At 37.5% G+C, this 20850-nt stretch overlaps 1 protein-coding gene across 4 annotated transcripts in view; it reads left to right on the top strand.

The window, feature by feature from the left end:
- FER (FER tyrosine kinase) overlaps positions 1–20850 on the top strand; it is a 479199-nt gene that overhangs the window by 9626 nt on the left and 448723 nt on the right. For 3 of the 4 annotated variants that reach the window (XM_082623772.1, XM_082623769.1, XM_082623770.1), the window contains exon 2: positions 6044–6186. The exons of the other annotated variant lie outside the window; for it this stretch is intronic. The gene's annotated coding sequence lies outside the window, so the exon portion shown is untranslated. The remainder of the gene's footprint in view (positions 1–6043; positions 6187–20850) is intronic. 4 annotated transcript variants of the gene reach the window in all.

Below are 20850 nucleotides of genomic sequence, written 5' to 3'. Positions count from 1 at the left end.
CTGAAATAAGATTTTTGATTAGCCAACGTGGCTGTCTCTTGTTCTACCATCCAGGAAGATCTTTGTTATTCCTCCTCCTGGTCATAGCCAACATGGGTATTGAGAAGAATTCCCTTACTGGGGCCTGCACAGTTTTAGCAGCCCTTTTGCTGTTGATGAGAGCTTGGAGTCCAGGAGGACATCTTGAGGGCTGAGCAGTAACAAATCTTTGCTGGGCGTTTCTTAGTCAATACAACTTTCTTATAAACTTAGTAGGTTTTTGATTTATTTGTATTTGACCAACTTCTCCCCAGTACCCAAAGCCCAAAGCCTAGTCCTTGAATCAAACTATTGCCCTGTTATGTCTCTAAACAACTTTGCCACCCTAACCCAGTGAGTAGTTCTCCAACAGGGGGCATTATTTTATTTTATTTTATTTTTACCTCGGGATATTTGGCAATGTCTGGCGACATTATTATTATCACAGTAGGGGGTGGTGGGGTGAGTAGGCAGGTGTCACTGGCATGTAGAGGTAGTGCCCAGGGATACTGTTAAACATCCTGCGATGCACAGGACAGCCTCCCACAACAAAGAATTTTCCAGTTCAATATGTCAATAGTACTGAGGTTTGGAATCAAGCAAATCCTAGGCTTCTCAATCTTCATCTTGGCCTCTGTCTCTAGGCCATTCAGAGCAACTTGTTGAAGTAATGGTGCACAACTGGTTTGTCCCTGCTCCCAGGCTGTAAATATATTTTTTGCTAGGATGGTTGGGGAGGAGCCCAGAGCACCAGGCTTTCCCCACCTTTTATTTTGTGTGGTTAAAGACCCGAATTTTAGTTTAGGGATATTTGATTTTCAACCATGTAAATTGCAAGATAATCAGCCATCTTGAATTTGTAATGAAAGACTGAAAAGATTTTCTTTTTATTAAGACTTCACTCAAAGTTTGCTTCTCTTTTGAGGGGCCTTACTGAAGACTGCTGCATAGTAGGCAATATACCAACATTCTGACATTTTTACTAAGTGCCCTTCAGTTCCATTCTTACTAGGCAAGTAGTCTGATTTTTTTTTTGAGGTGGGAATTTACCAGATGTTTTGCTTATTATGGATTGGTCTCTTCTCACCCTATAATACAGGGATACCAGATTCCCTTCATTTTCTTTTATTGACTCAATCAGTTCTACATCTTAGGGCTGTCATTTGTAATTATTGATTTCCAGCATAAATTTTTATATTTGTCAGTCTTCTTTTGTATGCCAGTGTTAGAAATCCAGTTAAAAAATCAATCCTTCCCATCTCTGTAAGTGGCACCTCCATTTTTGTTTATGCTCAGACCACAAACCTCGAAGTTATCCTTGACTCTTTTTCTTTCACCTCCCCAATACAATCTTCCAGTATATTCTGTTGGCTTCAAAATATATCTGACATCTGACCAGTTCTTATCACCTCTACGTGGGTCACTCTGGTTCAACACCATCTTCTCTCTCCTTCTATGTAACTCCTAGCAAGTCTCCCCACTACTACTGGTACTCTCAGAATATTTGCCTCAGAACACTAATAACATTCTTTTGAAAAGTAAGAGATTACATCACTTTTTCTCAGAATCTTTCACTAGCTTCCCATGTAACTTAGAGTACAAGCTCAAGTCCTTAAAATGAGCTAGTTTTGTGGTCCTGCTCTCCCTCCCTCCTGAGGATCTTTCTCTGAACGCAGATTTTACCGTTGTCTCCACCACTCACCCATGTAGGCCTCCTTGGTCTTCCTTAAGTAGGTATTTTGACTTACTGTTCCCCCAGCCTGCAATTCTCTTCTCCAGATATCCATATGACTCACTTCCCCATCTGCTCTAGATCCTTGCTCAAATAGCACTTCCTCTGTAAGTTCTTTGATTACTAAACAGAAGTCTGAAATCTCCTCCCTCCCCCATACTTGTTACCTTTTCCCACCTTTTCCTTCATTATAGCCCCATCCTTTTCCTGCTTTTTCTTTCTTTATAGCCCTTATCACCACTTAGCACTTTGTATTTTACTTATTTATTTTGTATTTTTTTCCCTCTCTCTAGAATATCTCCATGAGGGCAGGAATTTTTGTCTCTGGGTTGTGTGTTTGTGTGTGTGTGTGTGTGTGTGTGTAGGAAAATTCATGACACATATTTTAGTAGCCTTCCAGCAAATATTTGTTGAATGAATTAATAAATAAGCCAAAATAGTTTATTGCATCATGTAATTGATAATTCTAAAACACTGATGAGAACACCCTGCAGAGGGAGAGAGATTACTCATTTAGCAAATCTTCTGTAGGGGAGGGGGGGAAAGTGTCATTAGATTTATTAACCTAGACTGTAAGTCAATATAAGTATAAAAAATATGAAGTAACGGGACCCCTTGGTGGCACAGTGGTTAAGAATCCACCTGCCAATGCAGGGGACAGAGGTTCAAGCCCTGGTCCGGGAAGATCCCACATGCTGTGGAGCAACTAAGGCCGTGCACCACAACTACTGAGCCTGCACTCTAGAGCCCATGCTCCGCAACAAGAGAAGCCACCACAATGAGAAGCCCGTGCACTACAATGAAGAGTAGCCCCTGCTCGCCACAACTAGAGAAAACCCGCGTGCAGCAACGAAGACCCAACACAGCCAAAAATAAATAAATAAATTAATATATATATCAAAAAAGGCCAAATCTATTCTAAGATAAATAAGGCTTTAAAAAATATGAAGTAACATAAGAAATATAAGTTAAAAATATAAGTAAATGTCTTACAGGGAAGGGAGCCAAAGGGCTTTATTTCTCATTGGAGGTCTCTATCTTTAGGGAGATACTGTTTCTAGTTTCTAAGTTTGTCTGTTATGCAAATACCCTTGTAGTACCTTTTGCTTAGAAGGCTCTGACTGTGCAGGAACTTGAGAAATCCAGAGAGAATTGTTTCCCAGTAATAATTCTGCATTCCAGCAGCTACATCTGAACTCACCTGAACTCAGATGTGATTAAATCTAGAGATAAAATGTTTTCAAAGTTTTCTTCTTTTCTCTTGTCATCTCTTGGCACTTCTTTGGGTTGGCTCACTGTCAAATAGGTACTTACTGTGTTCTTTCAGTTTAGCAACTTAGCTGAAAGTTTTCTTTCTGATTAGGTCCTGCAAAATTTTGGGATTGAGTCTTATTGGTCCAATTGGGTCACATGCTCATTCCTGAACCACTGCTTGGGGCAGGGAATGTGCTGATTGTCCAGACCTGGGCGCCTATTCCACCTGCACCTATTCCAGGAACTTCCTGTTTATTCCAGGAACTTGAGAGTGGAAAGGATCAGTGCCACGCAAACTACAGTGATTGACAATAGAGAAGGATGGTTCAACAGAAGAAAATTTAAATGCTGCTACCAAAAGGAAGGGAGTTGAAAACAACACAGGTCCATCACTTACATTCACATGCAACTCACACTCATTTTTTTTTGAAAGCTTAGACTCTTATTGTATGTAGTCATTCCTGCCTGATCTATTTTTCACCTAACATCACATCATGAATAAGAAATTTTCTTTGAAAACATAATTTTAAATGGATATAAAATTAAATTTAAATTCATTGCTTGATTTTAGATATTTGGTTTATCAGAATTAGATTTTGGTTTATCAGAATTAGGATGTTACTTATTGGAGAAGTAGGAGAAGTAGAGATCAGAAGGAGAAGTAGGGCCAGGACTGGGGTGAGGCAAAAGAGATGCCTGGGACACAAAGTGTACGTCGATACTCACTTTTAGGGTCATGCAACTGCAGGGTGGCACTTGCATGACCCTGAGAGTGAGGTCTCTGTAAATTTTGCACCCTGGGCACCTCTCTTGTCTCACCCTAGTCCTAGTCATAATGAGAAGCACATTCAGGGAATGGGAACTATGTTTGGCTGTGAGTGTGAGTTAGAGATGGTAGCCTGTATAATTGAGCAAGTTGGTGGGAATGATTAAGGTGCACTAGATAGTAGTTATTATACATTTTCACTTGTCTATAGAAACCTTTGCTGAGCTCTGATAAGGATGATAATACCTTTGAAGTAATACAAGGAATATAAGTTTTATTCATGGGTTTATAGTAATTTGAATAAGGAAATGTTCCATTTAGAGATACTACCGAGCAAGCTGTTATTTATTTATTTATTTAAATTTTATTTTATTTTTTGCGGTACACGGGCCTCTCACTGTTGTGGCCTCTCCCGTTGCGGAGCACAGGCTCCGGACGCGCAGGCTCAGTGGCCATGGCTCACGGGCCCAGCCACTCCGCGGCATATGGGATCTTCCCGGACTGGGGCACGAACCTGTGTTCCCTGCATCGGCAGGCGGACTCTCAACCACTGCGCCACCAGGGAAGCCCTGTTATTTATTTTTAACTCAAACTATTTCAAGTGGAATATTATTTTTTTTCATTGAGAAATAAAAATTGTAGAAAAGACTTGAGTTAGAGAGTGTTACATAAGTAATACCTATGTACTTTGATTAGCTTCCTTAAGCAAGACATTTGCCACTGCTCAATGTTGGATATGGAATCCCAGTAGAATAGTTGTCTTTCTTGTTCTTAAGTCTTTGAAAATAACTTTCTGTATCATAGTGAGAGACTAGAATATGGAATTCTAGGCATCTCTCAAGTTCCTTTGCTGATAGAGAAGAGAAGCTGAAAAAATTTTAAATTAAACAGATTGTCCAGTAATTTTGAGGCCTGTGCTTGAAGTGGAATTAGGTAACATATGTAATGTGTGTATACTTAGGTACACATTCACTACGTTTTGTTTCTTGGAAATCTGTAAGTAATACTGTTTAATATTGGAGGTTTGATTTAAGATACTCTATTGAAAGCAGTATAGAAGTCATGATTATAACTTCCATATTTAAATATCATTTTAAGGCTTTGACAACTTTTGTCAAAGCCTTACTTTACACGAAAGCGTACAAATCAGAGAAAGTCGTAATTCCCCTTGGAATTTCATCCATTCAGTAGCCACTTGTTTGGTGGCTATAACGTTCAGATATTGTGTAGGATGCTGGCTATGTTAAGATAATAATCCCTGTCCTTAATCACGTCACAGTTTAGTGGAAGAAGAGGAATGTCATAACACTTTCATTGTATGTTGATTAGATTTCCAACTCATTCTAGCATTGAGAACCTTGTCAAATCTAGAAGGGTAAAATGCTTGTTAGGGGGCAAAGAAGGAATGCTTTTGAAAATGCGTAAAAAGCTTAGAAGAGTAGGAGACGTGGAAGATACTCCTGATATACTGTGTTTGGTTAGTTTCCTGACCAAAAAGAAAGGAATAATCTTATTTATTGGTAACATGTATGAAATGTCCTCTGATTCATGCGAAAGTCAAGGAAACAAGGGAAATGACAGGAAACAGAATAGGCAAACAGAAAAGAGGAGCTTGAAAGAAGAGAGTTGATTACAAACCAAGAAGTCAGGGTTAGAAATATGAGGGCAGGAGGCAAAAAATGAGAAACTGTGACAGGGCTGTAAACTGCACATTCAACCAGTGACCAAGGAACCTCTTAGAAATTCTCCTAGTTTCAAGGATTGAATGAGAGCAGATAACATCAGAGCCATGCTTTGGCATACTGAATCATGTTAGACAAAGAAAGTGGGTGTTTGCCAGGAGAATCCTTCCCAAACCTTCCCAGCCTTTGACAGAGTTTTTCTTACATAGTTAATTATTTCTTTAGGCTGTAATATCTTAACATATTATATATAAAATCTTTAAAATTTTACTTCTTCTAATGTGTTTCAAATTTGAAATTAGTTTTATGCTGTGAAAATGGAGAAAAACATGAATTACGTCTTCAAAACTGAGGAAATAGGTTCGGGAGAAGATAAAATGCATTACTTATTGGGAAAGTTGTGGAAAGAAAGGGGAGAGAGTAAGCAGGGGATGGACAAGCTAGGTAAGCATAGCATCGTGATTTTAAATGTCGTGAGCGTGATGAACTGCCAAAGTTGATTTCCAGTAGGAGCCTACCATACTCCATGTGTCCATTTTTACCTTTTTTTCTGTAGTGAACAGTTCTGACTCCTTGAATTTCTTATTGCAGCTCACGTTTTCTGCCTAGACATATGATCATTCCCGTGAGACTTCACTGCACGTTTTCTCAAGTGTCTTCCTCATCCCTAATGTGTAATCCTTCAACATGGACCTGCTACTTTAGCTAAGATATGACCAGCGACGAATAGTAAGGTAGGATTACTTTACTCTTCTTAGTAAATTACTAAATAAATTTATATATATATATACACACACACACATATATTAATACATATATATACATATATATATATTTTTTTCCTCTGAAACTGTGAAAACAGTTTTGACTTGTCTTAATTTTATAGTGTTCTTTATGTTATTCTCCTACCTAGGCAGGCTACAATCATTTTATATTTGTGTTATTTATTTTTTTGCTTAGCATTTATCCTACTGCATTCTATTCCATTTGTGATTTAGTTATTATTTTTTTCAACTAACACTTACAGTCAGCAGAAGCCAACTCTGTATCTCTTTCCCGACCTGTGTGCCCACCAGTCCCATATTTTCAACTGCCTTATACCAAACTCAGTGTATTTTATTTTTCTTCTTAAACACTTACTTCTCCTGGTTTTTGTATTTCCATTAATAGCATTATTAGTCCATTATCCTATATTCACTTACTATTTTATTCATTTATTTGATGCACATTAATAGGCTTGTATTAAGGATCAGAGAATTTCCTGGGGATTCTGGTGATATAATGACGGATAAGTTGGATATCCTATCTTTATAGCTTATATTCTAGAGGATGGGAGAGGTTAAAAACTACACTGACAAAATAATTATGAATTGCAGTAAATGTTTTGAAGGAAAGCAAATGACTTGGAGATAAGGTGGCCGGAGCTACTTCAGATAGGGTGGTCACAAAAAACTCCTCTAAGGAGTTGGTATTTAAGGTGAAACCTATATATGAAAAGGAGCTATTTTAAGGAGGGTGTGTGTGTGTTGGGGGGGCATGGTGGTGGTGATATTTTTGGTGAGGAAAGCATTCTCATTTGAAGGAATGGAAGAGTGAAATAAGTCAAACAGAGAAAGGCAAATACACACAAAAGTGTGTTCTCACTTTTATGTGGAATCTTAAAAAGCCAAACTCATAGAAATAGAGAGTGGAATTGTGGTTGCCAGAGGCTGGGAAATGGGAGAAATGGGGAGATGCTGGTCAAAGAGTGCAAACTCCTAGCTATAAGATGAATAAGTTCTGGGGATCTAATGTAGAACATGGTGAATCTAATTTAAAATACTGTATTATATACTTGAAAGTTTTTAAGAGAGTAGATCTTAAATGCTATCCCCACTCACACACACACACCCCCCCACACACACAGACTCAGTTGTAATTATGTGAAGGTATGGAGGTGTTAACCAACTTTATTGTGATAATCATTTTACAATGTATACATGCATCTAATTATCACATTGTACACCTTAAACTTACATATCTTATATGTCAATAATATCTCAATAAAGCTGGGTGGAAAAAAAGAAAAAAAAAGGAATAGTGGGTACAAAGACTTTGAAGGAGGAAAGAGCTTGGTGAATTTGAGGAATTTAAAAAACCGCATTGTGGCTGACATAGTAGGAGAGACCGAGATGGGTAGGAAGAAGTTATATTCAGGGCTTTGAAGGGTTTGGCATGTAGTTTGTTTTGTTCTTAAATGATATCATCATTTTAGCTACTATGTGAGGAATGGACTAAGTGGGCTGGGACTGAAAGCTGGCAATTTTAGGAGCTAAGGTGAAAGATAGTGGTGCCCTGATTAAGATGCTAGCAACAAGAGCGAGATGGATGGATTTGAGCTGACTTTCTTTTTTTTTAGTCAAAATCTATGGATATTTTTGGTGTGGAAAGAGTGTTACTCAAGGATGACTCCATGATTTTTGGGTTTTGAGCAACTGGGTGGATGCTAGCATCAGGTACAGAATCTTTTTAGATAATTATCTTTCCCATTATCTCAAGGATTAGTTGTTTTACCAAAAGGGAAATTAATTATAATGCTACAAATAACATTAGTGCTGGAAATAAAAGCATCTGACAAATTTGTAATATGTACTAGTTAATACTTTGTTTTGCTTTATTTAGATGCAAACACATAGTTTTTAATTCAGTAGAAATTGAATAGATATTAAAGTAGACCTTTCCACTTCTGTGTTACTTATTTTTTCTAAGTTAATTAGTAGTCATATCTTTCTTTTGTATTTTTTTTGCTGAAGAATTTTTACAGTGTTTTCAAAAGAGAGGAGTTAATATTTATTGTTTGTGACAAGCATTTGGCTAGCTGTTTTAAATACTTTATTTTTTTTTACAGTCCTGTGAGTTTTCCCTCTTCGCATATGGTTATCTTTTGAGTTTTAGAGCTGAGAAGAAGTAGTTGAATAATGGGATTTTGTAGCTGGAAGGTTACCTTAGAGATCATTCACTTCCTCTTCTTTCAGCTGAGACCTAGAGAGCTTCCATGACCTGCCCAAGATCACACAGTTCATTTTTAAGTTTGCTGAGACTAGTGCTGCTTTTACCCCTTATGCTTCTGTCAAGCTGGCATCTTCTCAATCCATCTTCCCACCCCTTCAATATTTCATTTTGAAAATGTTCAATGCTACAGAAAAAATGGAAAATGCGGGACAATGAACACCCATATTACCTTTCATCTGTATTCACTCACTGTTAATTTTTGCTACATTTTCTCTCTTTATTTATTTATATATTTTAAAAACTGCTGGAAACTATATTAAAAATATATATTATATTTATATTATAATATATAAATATATAATATAAATTTTTAAGCATGCATTTCCTAAGAATATGGATGATTTTCTGCATGATTATAATATCAATATTTATATAAGAAAATTAACATTAATTTAAGAATATGTTTAATATAATGGTCCATATTCAGATCTCCCCAGTTGTCCCTAAACACTTTTTTTTGAGTTTTTTGGATTTAGGATTCAATCAGGTTTCATGCACTGTGTTTGATTCTTATCTCTTTATTCTCTTTTAATCTTGAACAGTCCCCACCTCTTTTTGTTTTTCATTATCTATCTGTATTTTCTCTTAAAATATATAGTTTGTGTATACTTAATGTCTTTCTTGAGAATTGCCTGGTTTCTGAGAACATTATTCATCCAAAACTTATTTGCAGTTTGCTTTTTCCTTCCAATTCTCTGAGGTTGCTGGAGATAAAATTGTTTATTCCAAGCTTTTTTGAAAAAACATCAATCCAACTTTAAATATACTTTGGCTGAGGTTTCTACATTTGGTTGCATTAAGTTAAAGATAAAAAAAAAACTGGGAAATTTATGTTGTATTCAACCCACTGGCACCAGTTAGCAACTGAAATTCATTTAAAACAACTGAAGTCTGCAGGAGTTATTCCCCCACCTACTGTGGCCCACTCCCACCTCCTAACCAGTTGATTATACCTAGGAATATATATGTAGTCACTGTGGACGTTACAAAGCTGTAGCAGTCTAAGTCTTCATCTTTGAAAAATGCACAATTTCAAGTGGGAAGTAGATTGAAATGCAAATGATATATAAGTAAGTTAGTAGAGACAATCAGAGCTAGGCACAATAAGAAAAGATCTAAGTACCTGTTCTCTCTGGTACTTGTGTAGGGCTGGCCTTCAGTGAGTGTTCTCTTTCTTCCTTCCTTGCTGGCTTTTGAGTTTCACAGATTTGTTTGGTTTTCTTTAAGAATTACATGGCATTTAGGAACAAGTGGAGCTTTGTGGGGAGGAAGTGGGAGGTAAGTTTTAAGCAGTATTTTCAAAGTGGAGAGAGTCATATTTTGGTTGAGAGGAAAGGAAGAAAGTGCCAGTGAGGAAGGAACTACTCTGGATGTTTTAGGGATGTCTATGAAGACTTTTCCTTCAGCCAGGATTAGATTATACTTCTGTTTTTTTACTATACTTGGTACAGGGATTCCTTAGGGCAGTTATTGTTAGGTATTAGAACTCTTCCTTTCCTCTAATAAGCTTCCTGAGGCTGTGACCAGTACTTTTTTATCTCTGTACTCAGGACTTCACTTAGTGTCTGGCATATTGTAGACATTTTTAAAGTACTTATTGGATGAATAAATAAATGAATGGGGCTTCCCTGGTGGTGCAGTGGTTGAGAGTCCGCCTGCCAATGCAGGGGACACGGGTTCGTGCCCCGGTCTGGGAAGATCCCACATGCCACGGAGCCACTGGGCCCGTGAGCCATGGCTGCTGAGCCTGCGCGTCCGGAGCCTGTGCTCCGCAATGGGAGAGGCCACAACAGTGAGAGGCCCGCATACCGCAAAAAAAAAATAAATAAATAAATGAAAGGCGTTTACTAAGACACAGAGCAAAAAGACAAAGATTCCTTTCCTGGGCAACTACAGTAATGGTTCAACCTGTGGTTAGATCAATTTATTGTTGAGGTGCTGAATTAGAGCTAGAATTGGTTCAGGTAAAACCTGAAAAAAATGAGGGAAAAGAGAAGGATGAGACTTTTGGTTCAGGAGCCTGGGATATGGAACAGGGATAAAATTGTTCTCTGGAAACCAGAAGCATTCTGTGAGAGGGGTCAAGATTCTGTTACGTGAATACAACTGGGAGATTTTTCTGTCTCATGATATAAATACCTTTGTCATTTTCTGAATAAAAATAAATTAACTATATTTGAGGGAGAAATAAATTTTTTTTTTTTGGCCACTCCGTGCAGCATGAGAGATCTTAGTTCCCCGATCAGGAATCGAACCTTAGCCCCCTGCATTGCAAGCATGGGGTCTTAACCACTGGACTGCCAGGGTAGTCCCATGAAGGAGAAATAATTTTTAATGTTAAGCATTCATCTCTGAAATTTGATTTTTATCTTCTCAGTCCTCAGTCTTAAAAAAAACCTGTTGGGGAGTCTTTTCTTTAAATTTTGTTAACATTATAAAATGAATATATCCTCTTATAAAAATACAAACTAGAGATACATAAAATAAAAAGTGACATTCTTCCCAGTATTCTAACTCTCATTCTTCAGAGGTAGCTAATGTTAAAGGTTTGATGTATATCAGTTTGAACTTTTAAAACGTATATAGTCATCCCTTGGTGTCTGCCAGGGATATCAATGATGCAGGACCCCCTGCTGATACCAGAATCTGAGGATGCTCAAGTCTCTTATATAGATGGCATGGTATTTGCATGTAGCCTACACACATCCTCCCATGTACAGGCTACCTCAGAGATATTGTGGGTTTGGTTCTAGGCTATTGCAATAAGGCGAATATTGCAGTAAAGCAAGTCACACTAATGTTTTGGTTTCCCAGTGCGTATAAAAGTTATGTTTACACTGTACTGTGGTTTACTAAGTGTGCAATAAATAGCACTGTTTTAAAAAACAATGTACATACCTTGATTAAAAAATGCTTTATTGCTGAAAAATGCTAACCATCACCTGAGCTTTCAGTGAATCATAGTAGTAACATCAAAGATCACTGATCACAGATCACCATAACAGATATAGTAGTAATGAAAAGTTTGAATTACTGAGAGAATTACCAAAATGTAACACAGAGACATGAAGTGAGCAACTGCTGTTGGAAAAATGGCGCCGACAGACTTGCTCGATGTGGGGTTGCTACAGACCATCAATTTGTAAAAAATACATTATCTGCGAAGTGAAAGAAAGTGGAGTGCAATAAAAACGAGCTATGCCTGTACTTTAAATCATCTGTAGATTACTTATAATACCTAAAACAATATAAATGTTATAGAAATAGTTGCTGGCATGTGGCAAATTCAAGTGTTGCTTTTTGGAACTTTGAGGAATTTTTTTTTTCTTGAATATTTTGGTCCATGGTTGGTTGAATCCATGGATGTGGAACCTGTGTATATGAAGGGCCAACTGTATTAAAAAACATGTGTGTTTATATTTGTATAATTTAAAAAAGAGGATCATTTGATATACATATTCTGAAATTTGCTTTTCCTACTTGTCCTTTCATTTCTACTTATACTTCATGTACTTCCAAAATTTGTTTGATGTGGCTTTATATTTGAAACATAAGAGGACAGAATCATGAGCAGAGAGTAACAGGCAAAACCCAGAGTTAATCGAATATCTGAGGAAGATAAATTTAAAAAGCTCATGCTAAGGAAAATACGTGCTAGTTTTTATTGTGTAATTGCTATCTTTGACTTGTTTAATCTCTATTAAATTGTAAAAGTAATCATTTTTCATATGATGCACTTCAGAATAAACACGTAAGAGATAATTAGAGTCAAACTTTGAGGCTCATGGAGTACATCTATGGGAATATACCTATATGCCTGACATCGTATGAGAAACATGAGGATACAGTCATGAATAGGATACTGTCATTCCTGAATGTTATGATAACAAAGGGCAGAGGCAAGAGAAGGCTGCCTAGTGGAGGTGATCTGAGCACAGTCTTGAAATACTAGTAAGAGGTAGTGAAGCTTTAAAAAAAAGTGGCTAGGGGGAAGAAAGAAGGATTGATTAAGAGTTGAAGGTTTTTAGGACAAGTACAATAGAAAGAAAGTTAAGGGAGGTCAGTTGATTCACAGTGTGTAGGGAAAGAAGTAGGGGGGCTCTATGTCCTACTTTGTCTAGGACAGACCAGGTTTACACCTGTAGTCCTGGCATAATGAAGAATAACACCTCATTTTACTCTGAAAAGTACCCTAGTTCTGGATGATAAGTGACATCCTTACCCTAGAAGGGAGAGAATATAGGGGGAGCTGATAAATTTTAGAGGAAATGGTGACTGGAGATCATTTTGAGGTCAAAGAGTAGGTATAGTAGCAGTTTAGACTCCAGAGAGGAGTAGGAAGGTAGTAGGTTATGGTCTAGAACTAGAATAGTAAAATTTACCATTGCAGAGATGAAACAGTTTTGGATTCAGATTATGGCCAGTAGCAATGGGTAGTTGAAATGGACTTGATTGAATGGATCTTTGGAGAAGAGAAAGACTACAGAGGTTAAAATCTCCATGGATGAAGGTAAGACTTGGGTTGGAGAATAAGATTGGGAGCAAGTGGAGATTGAGAGGCAGATATGGAAATAATAACAGCAAGGTGGAATAGAATCTGGTAGAGCTGAATGGTGTAAATTTCAAAGGAGAAGAGATTTTTGAATAAGATTGGAAAAGCAGTGATTTGGAAATGGCGCTAGGGAATCAGGATACCCACCCCTCATCCCCCCCCTGCCGCTCCCCTCACCCCCCAGCCCCATGGATGTGGGTGGTGGAATGTAGGGAAGGTGTAGTCTCCACGTAAGAGCCTGTGTTTTGGGGGAACCAGGTTTCTGATGGGAATTAAAGGGTAGAGATTTAAGGAAGTTTATTTACAAACTGAATGGAATTCTAGAAGAACAATTTAGGAAGAAAACAGATTTGTTGGAGCATGACTGTAAAGAAGGATGGGACAGGAGTGGGAGTTAGGCCTTGCCTTTTGGGAAAAGATGGAATTATACAAAAAAGCCAAGAATGAAATTGACTTTCCTCCATGTTTTAAAGAGTGGCACAAAGTTTGCCTGATATGGGCTCTCTGACAGGCTTTCTCACTGCAGAGTAGGGACTGGCTTTGGCCTAGTTCATATAACTTATAACTGATGAAACCTTGTCGGTTGCCATTCTGTTAGTATATGTGTGCCTTTATTGAGCCTATTTGAAAGTACACATAGGTTTTGAAACTATTTTTACTTCTCCCTACATTGTTACTCTCTTTGAAGGAAAAAAATTTGGCCTTAATTTGAAAACTGAACTCTTTTATAATAATTGATCATATAGGAAGAGTTAAAAGGCCAAGAGGTATCCGGATAACAGTTATAGTTTGAGAATTTAGGGCATACAAGTTAGTATGCATTGTGCACTTAATCCTTTTAACTTTGTTCCCCTGTTTTCCTTCAAATTAGCCATGGTTCGCAAACATGTTCCCCATTTTTCCACCTGTGTATCCTTGCTTATGTTCAAACTTGTATTTAGAAAGGAGCCCTCCTCCATCACTTGCTCTTCTATGTTCTCTCTTGTGTGGGTGCTCTCTCTCTCTCATGCTTTATTAGCAATGACTGCTTTTTAATGTCTCTCCAAAGCCGGACACACTAAATACTTTGTCTCATCTAATCTTCACAATAACCCTGCAAACTAGGTATTACTATCCCCATTTTAAAGATAAGAAAACCGATCTTTTAGGAGGTTAATTAAAATGTGCAGTTACACAGTTATGAAATGGTGGAGTTAGGATTTCAACCCAGGACTGTTTCCAAAGCCACCTCTACACACACCTTTGCAGAGAGACATGCATGTACATGAGCTCCTTTCATGACTATCCCTCAAGGCTTGCCAGAGAATTTTTTTTTTGATTAAAAATAGTTTTTCTAGCTTTAATGAGATATAATTGACATATAACATTGTATAAGTTTAAGGTGTAGAGCATGATACACATATAATTGTGAAATGATCTTCTCTTCTTAATAAAGGTTTTTTGAGTACTCTGCTCAGCTGTACTCTTTCCTTTCTCTGTGTCTTTGTAGCACTTTGTACCTCAGGCTTTTATATTCTGTGAAGGCTTCCCTGATTGTCTCTAGAAATGTGGTACATACTTCCCCTGTATCCCCACTGAGCTCATAACCAATTTGTATTTGTGAACCCGTTTAATTATATGGCATTTGTTTGTTTCCACATTTGTTAACCCTGGTAGGTGGTGAGCTTCTTGAGACTAGGGGCTGTAATTTTATGCATCTTGATATTCCCAGCACTGAGAAATATGCCTGGCAAATAGGTGCTCACTACTGTTGCTGAATGAATTTTGAATTAATTGTGTCATTGTTACCTGTGAACATGTCTATTTATTCTTAATACACAGTAAGTTGTTTGAAGGCAGCAATCCAGGATTTTATTTATGTTTGTATCCCTAACAGTATCTCTCCCATGGTTACTCAATAAATACCTGTTGATTTATATAATAGCTTAAAACAAATAAACAAAAATTCTGTTAATAATCCTGCTCTGCCCACATAATTTTAAATATCAGTACTTCAAATACATTTTTTTTTTTTTTTTGCGGTACGCGGGCTTCTCACCGTTGTGGCCTCTCCCGTTGTGGAGCACAGGCTCCGGACGCGCAGGCTCAGCGGCCATGGCTCACAGGCCCAGCCACTCTGCAGCATGTGGGATCTTCCCGGACCGGGGCACGAACCTGCATCCCCTGCATCGGCAGGCGGACTCTCAACCACTGTGCCACCAGGGAAGCCCCAAATACATTAAAAAAAAAAAAAACAGTTAATTTAAAAGCAAACATGTTGTTCATTTGTTTATAAACCTCACACAGCTTTTATTCAGTGTTCTCTCTCAATGAAACATCATTATCTATTAATGCTGTTCCCATAGGCTGTCTGGCTAATCTAGTGCTGTGTCAGTTGAATTTAACTTTTATTTTATTATTTATTTATTTATTTATTTTTTTGCGGTATGCGGGCCTCTCACTTTTGTGGCCTCTCCCGTTGCAGAGCACAGGCTCTGGATGCGTAGGCTCAGCGGCCATGGCTCACGGGCCCAGCCGCTCCGCGGCATGTGGGATCTTCCCAGACCGGGGCACGAACCCATGTACCCTACATCGGCAGGCGGACTCTCAACAACTGCACCACCAGGGAAGCCCTAAAGCAACACTTTGAAATAAGGAAGAAAGTGTTGGGGGAGTTTTAGATACCATATCTGTAAGGTGGTCAAGGTCAGCATATATTAACTGATAATGAATGATGTTGTCTTTGTGATTAAACTTTGGTGACTGTTCATTCCAGCCTCTTTAACTGCTTCTGAAAAAGCACCTCATTTTGTATTCATGTGAGGTCAATTTTTTGTTTTGTAACTGTGGTTATTACTTGCACACTTGGTGGCTTTTTGTGACTTTGTTTCTGTCTTGCTGCAAGCAGCTTAAGACTTTGTTCACATAGTCACTATTTCTGACTTCTGTCAGTATTGAAACATATAAAAGGTAAGAAATACCATTAAGTAATTATTTTTGTACTTGGGCAAATGATTTTTATAGTCTTTATCAATGAACAAACATATTCTGATAAAGTAACTAGAACCATAAACTGATTTGGAGGGGTTTTATTAGTCAAGGAGTATAAATTCAAATTCTATAATTTCTTTTTTAAATTTTTTAATTTAATTTATTTTTTATACAGCAGGTTCTTATTAGTCATCAGTTTTATACACATCAGTGTATACATGTCAATTCCAATCGCCCAATTCATCACACCACCATACCCACCCCCCGTGGCTTCACCCCCTTGGTGTCCATACGTTTGTTCTCTACATATGTATCTCAACTTCTGCCCTGTAAACCAGTTCATCTGTACCATTTTTCTAGGTTCCACATATATGCGCTATTATATGATATTTGTTTTTCTCCTTCTGACTTACTTCACTCTGTATGACAGTCTCTAGATCCATCCATGTCTCAACAAGTACCAATTTCATTCCTTTTTGTGGCTGAGTAATATTCCATTGTATATATGTACCACATCTTCTTTATCTATTCAACTGTCGACGGGCATTTAGGTTGCTTCCATGACCCGGCTATTGCAAATAGTGCTGCAGTGAACATTGGGGTACATGTGTCTCTTTGAATTATGGTTTTCTCTGGGTATATGCCCAGTACTGGGATTGCTGGGTCATATAGTAGTTCTATTCTTAGTTTTTTAAGGAACCTCCCTACTGTTCTCCATAGTGGCTGTATCAATTTACATTCCCACCAACAGTGCAAGAGGGTTTCCTTTTCTCCACACCCTCTCCAGCATTTGTTGTTTGTAGATTTTCTGATGATGCCCATTCTAACTGGTGTGAGGTGATGCCTCACTGTAGTTTTGCTTTTCATTTCTCTAATAATTAGTGATGTTGAGCAGCTTTTCATGTGCTTCTTGGCCATCTGTATGTCTTATTTGGAGAAATGTCTATTTAGGTCTTCTGCCCATTTTTGGATTGGGTTGTTTGTTTTCTTAATATTGAGCTGCAAGAGCTGTTTATATATTTTGGAGATTAATCCTTTGTCCACTGATTCATTTGCAAATATTTTCTCTCATTCTGAGGGTTGTCTTTCTGTCTTATTTATGGTTTCCTTTGATGTGCAAAAGCTTTGAAGTTTCATTAGGTCCCATTTGTTTATTTTTGTTTTTATTTCCATTACTCTAGGAGGTGAATCAAAAAAGATCTTGCTGTGATTCATGTCAAAGAGTGTTCTTCCTATGTTTTCCTCTAAGAGTTTTATAGTGGCCAGTCTTACATATAGGTCTCTAATCCATTTTGAGTTTATTTTTGTGTATGGTATTAGGGAGAGTTGTAATTTCATTCTTTTACATGTAGTTGTCCAGTTTTCCCAGCACCATTTATTAAAGAGATTGTCTTTCTCCACTGTGTACCCTTGCCTCCTTTGTCATAGATTAGTTGACCATAGGTGTGTGGGTTTATCTCTGGGCTTTCTATCCTGTTCCATTGATCTGTGTTTCTGTTTTTGTGCCACTACCATATTGTCTTGATTACTGTAGCTTTGTAGTATAGTCTGAAGTCAGGGAGTCTGATTCCTCCAGCTTCATTTTTTCCCCTCAAGACTGCTTTGGCTATTCGGGGTCTTTTGTGTTTCCATACAAATTTTAAGACATTTTGTTCTAGTTCCGTAAAAACTGCCATTGGTAATTTGATAGGGATTGCATTGAATCTGTAGATTGCTTTGGGTAGTATAGTCATTTTCACAATATTGATTCTTCCAATCCAAGAACATGGTATATCTCTCCATCTGTTGGTATCATCTTTAATTTCTTTCATCAGTGTCTTATAGTTTTCTGCATACAGGTCTTTTGTCTCCCTACGTAGGCTTATTCTTTTTGTTGCAATGGTAAATGGGAGTGTTTCTTAATTTCTCCTTCAGATTTTTCATCATTAGTGTGTAGGAATGCAAGAGATTTCTGTGCATTAATTTTGTATCCTGCAGTGTACCAAATTCATTGATTAGCTCTAGTAGTTTTCTGGTTGCATCTTTAGGATTCTCTGTGTATCGTATCATGTCATCTGCCAACAGTGACAGTTTTACTTCTTCTTTTCCAATTTGTATTCCTTTTATTTATTTTTCTTCTCTGATTGCCGTGGCTGGGACTTCCAAAACTATGTTGAATAATAGTGGGGAGAGTGGACATCCTTGTCTTGTTCCTGATCTTAGAGGAAATGCTTTCAGTTTTTCACCATTGAGAATGATGTTTGCTGTGGGTTTGTCATATATGGCCTTTATTATGTTGAGGTAGGTTCCCTGTATGCCCACTTTCTGGAGAGTTTTTATCATAAATGGGTGTTGAATTTTTTCAAAAGCTTTTTCAGCATCTATTGAGATGATCATATGGTATCACATTGATTGATTTGTGTTTATTGAAGAATCCTTGCATCCCTGTGATAAATCCCACTTGATCATGTAGTATGATCCTATTAATGTGTTGTTGGATTCTGTTTGCTAGTATTTTGTTGAGGATTTTGCATCTATATTCATCAGTGATATTGGTCTGTAATTTTCTCTTTTTGTAGTATCTTTGTCTGGTTTTGGTATCAGGGTGATGGTGGCCTCATAGAAAGAGTTTGGGAGTGTTCCTTCCTCTGCAGTGTTTTGGAAGAGTTTGAGAAGGATGGGTGTTAGCTCTTCTTTAAATGTTTGATAGAATTCACCTGTGAAGCCATCTGGTCCTGGACTTTTGTTTGTTGGAAGATTTTAAATCACAGTTTCAATTTCATTACTTGTGATTGGTCTGCTCATATTTTCCATTTCTTCCTGGTTCACTCTTGGAAGGTTATACCTTTCTAAGAATTTGTCCATTTCTTCCAGGTTGTCCATTTTATTGGCATAGAGTTGCTTGTAGTAGTCTCTTAGGATGCTTTGTATTTCTGCAGTGTCTGTTGTAACTTCTCCTTTTTCATTTCTAATTTTATTGATTTGAGTCCTCTCCCTCTTTTTCTTGTTGAGTCTGGCTAATGGTTTATCAATTTTGTTTATCTTCTCAAAGAACCAGTTTTTAATTCTATTGATCTTTGCTATTTTTTTCTTTGTTTCTATTTCATTTATTTCTGCTCTGATCTTTATGATTTCTTTCCTTCTGCTAACTATGGGTTTTGTTTATTGTTCTTTCTCTAGTTCCTTTAGGTGTAAGGTTAGATTGTTTATTTGAGATTTTTCTTGTTTCCTGAGGTAGGCTTGTATAGCTGTAAACTTCCCTCTTAGAACTGCTTTTGCTGCATCCCATAGGTTTTGGATCGTCGTGTTTTCCTTGTCATTTGTCTCTAGGCATTTTTTGATTTCCTCTTTGATTTCTTCAGTGATCTCTTGGTTATTTAGTAACATATTGTTTAGCCTCCATGTGTTTGTGTTTTTTACGTTTTTTTCCCTGTAATTCATTTCTAATCTCATAGCGTTGTGGTCAGAAAAGATGCTTGATATTATTTCAGTTTTCTTAAATTTATTGAAGCTTGATTTGTGACTCAATGTGTGATCTATCCTGGAGAATGTCCCATGCACACTTGAGAAGAAAGTGTAATCTGCTGTTTTTGGATGGAATGTCCTATAAATATCAATTAAATCTGTCTGGTCTATTGTGTCATTTAAAGGTTCTGTGTCCTTATTTATTTTCATTTTGGATGATCTGTCCGTTGGTGTAAGTGAGGTGTTAAAGTCCCCCACTATTATTGTGTTACTGTCAATTTTCTCTTTTATAGCTGTTAGCAGTTGCTTTATAAATTGAGGTGCTCCTATGTTGGTTGCCACTATATCTATAATTGTTATATATTCTTCTTGGATTGATCCCTTGATCATTATGTAGTGTCCTTCCTTGTCTCTTGTAACATTCTTTATTTTAAAGTCTATTTTATCTGATACGAGTATTGCTACTCCAGCTTTCTTCTGATTTCCATTTGCACGGAGTTTCTTTTTCCATCCCCTTACTTTCAGTCTGTATGTGTCCCTAGGTCTGAAATGGGTCTCTTGTAGACAGCATATATATGGGTCTTGTTTTTGTATCCATTCAGCAAGCCTGTGTCTGTCTGTTGGCTGGAGCATTTAATCCATTCACGTTTAAGGTAATTATTGATATGTATGTTCCTATGACCATTTTCTTAATTGTTTTGGGTTTGTTTTTGTAAGTCCTTTTCTTCTCTTCTATTTCCCACTTAGAGAAGTTCCTTTAGCGTTTGTTGTAGAGCTGATTTGGTGGTGCTGAATTCTCTTAGCTTTTGCCTGTCTGTAAAGCTTTTGATTTCTCCATGCAATCTGAATGAGATCCTTGCTGGGTAGAGTAATCTTGGTTGTAGGTTCTTCCCTTTCATCACTTTAAGTATATCATGCCACTCCCTTCTGGCTTGTAGAGTTTGTGCTGAGAAATCAGCTGTTAACCTTATGGGAGTTCCCTTGTATGTTATTTGTTGTTTTTCCCTTGCTGCTTTCAATAATCTTTCTTTGTGTTTAATTTTTGTCAATTTGATTACTATGTGTCTCGGCGTGTTTCTCCTTGGGTTTATCCTGTATGGGACTCGCTGCACTTCCTGGACTTGGGTGGCTCTTTTCTTTCCCATGTTAGGGAAGTTTTCGACCATAATCTCTTCAGATATTTTCTCTGGTCCTTCCTCTCTCTCTTCTCCTTCTGGGACTCCTATAATGCGAGTGTTGTTGCATTTAATGTTGTCCTAGAGGTCTCTTAGGATGTCTTTGTTTGTTTTCATTCTTTTTTCTTTATTTTGTTATGCAGCAGTGAATTCCACTACTCTGTGTTCCAGGTCAGTTATCTGTTCTGCCTCAGTTATTCTGCTAT

The sequence above is a fragment of the Mesoplodon mirus genome (genome assembly GCF_964341445.2).
Source record: "Mesoplodon mirus genome assembly, chromosome: 5".
NCBI classification, from domain to species: domain Eukaryota; kingdom Metazoa; phylum Chordata; class Mammalia; order Artiodactyla; family Ziphiidae; genus Mesoplodon; species Mesoplodon mirus.
Note: the sequence above shows the minus strand (reverse complement) of the source record. Positions and strands in the feature narration are given on the sequence as shown.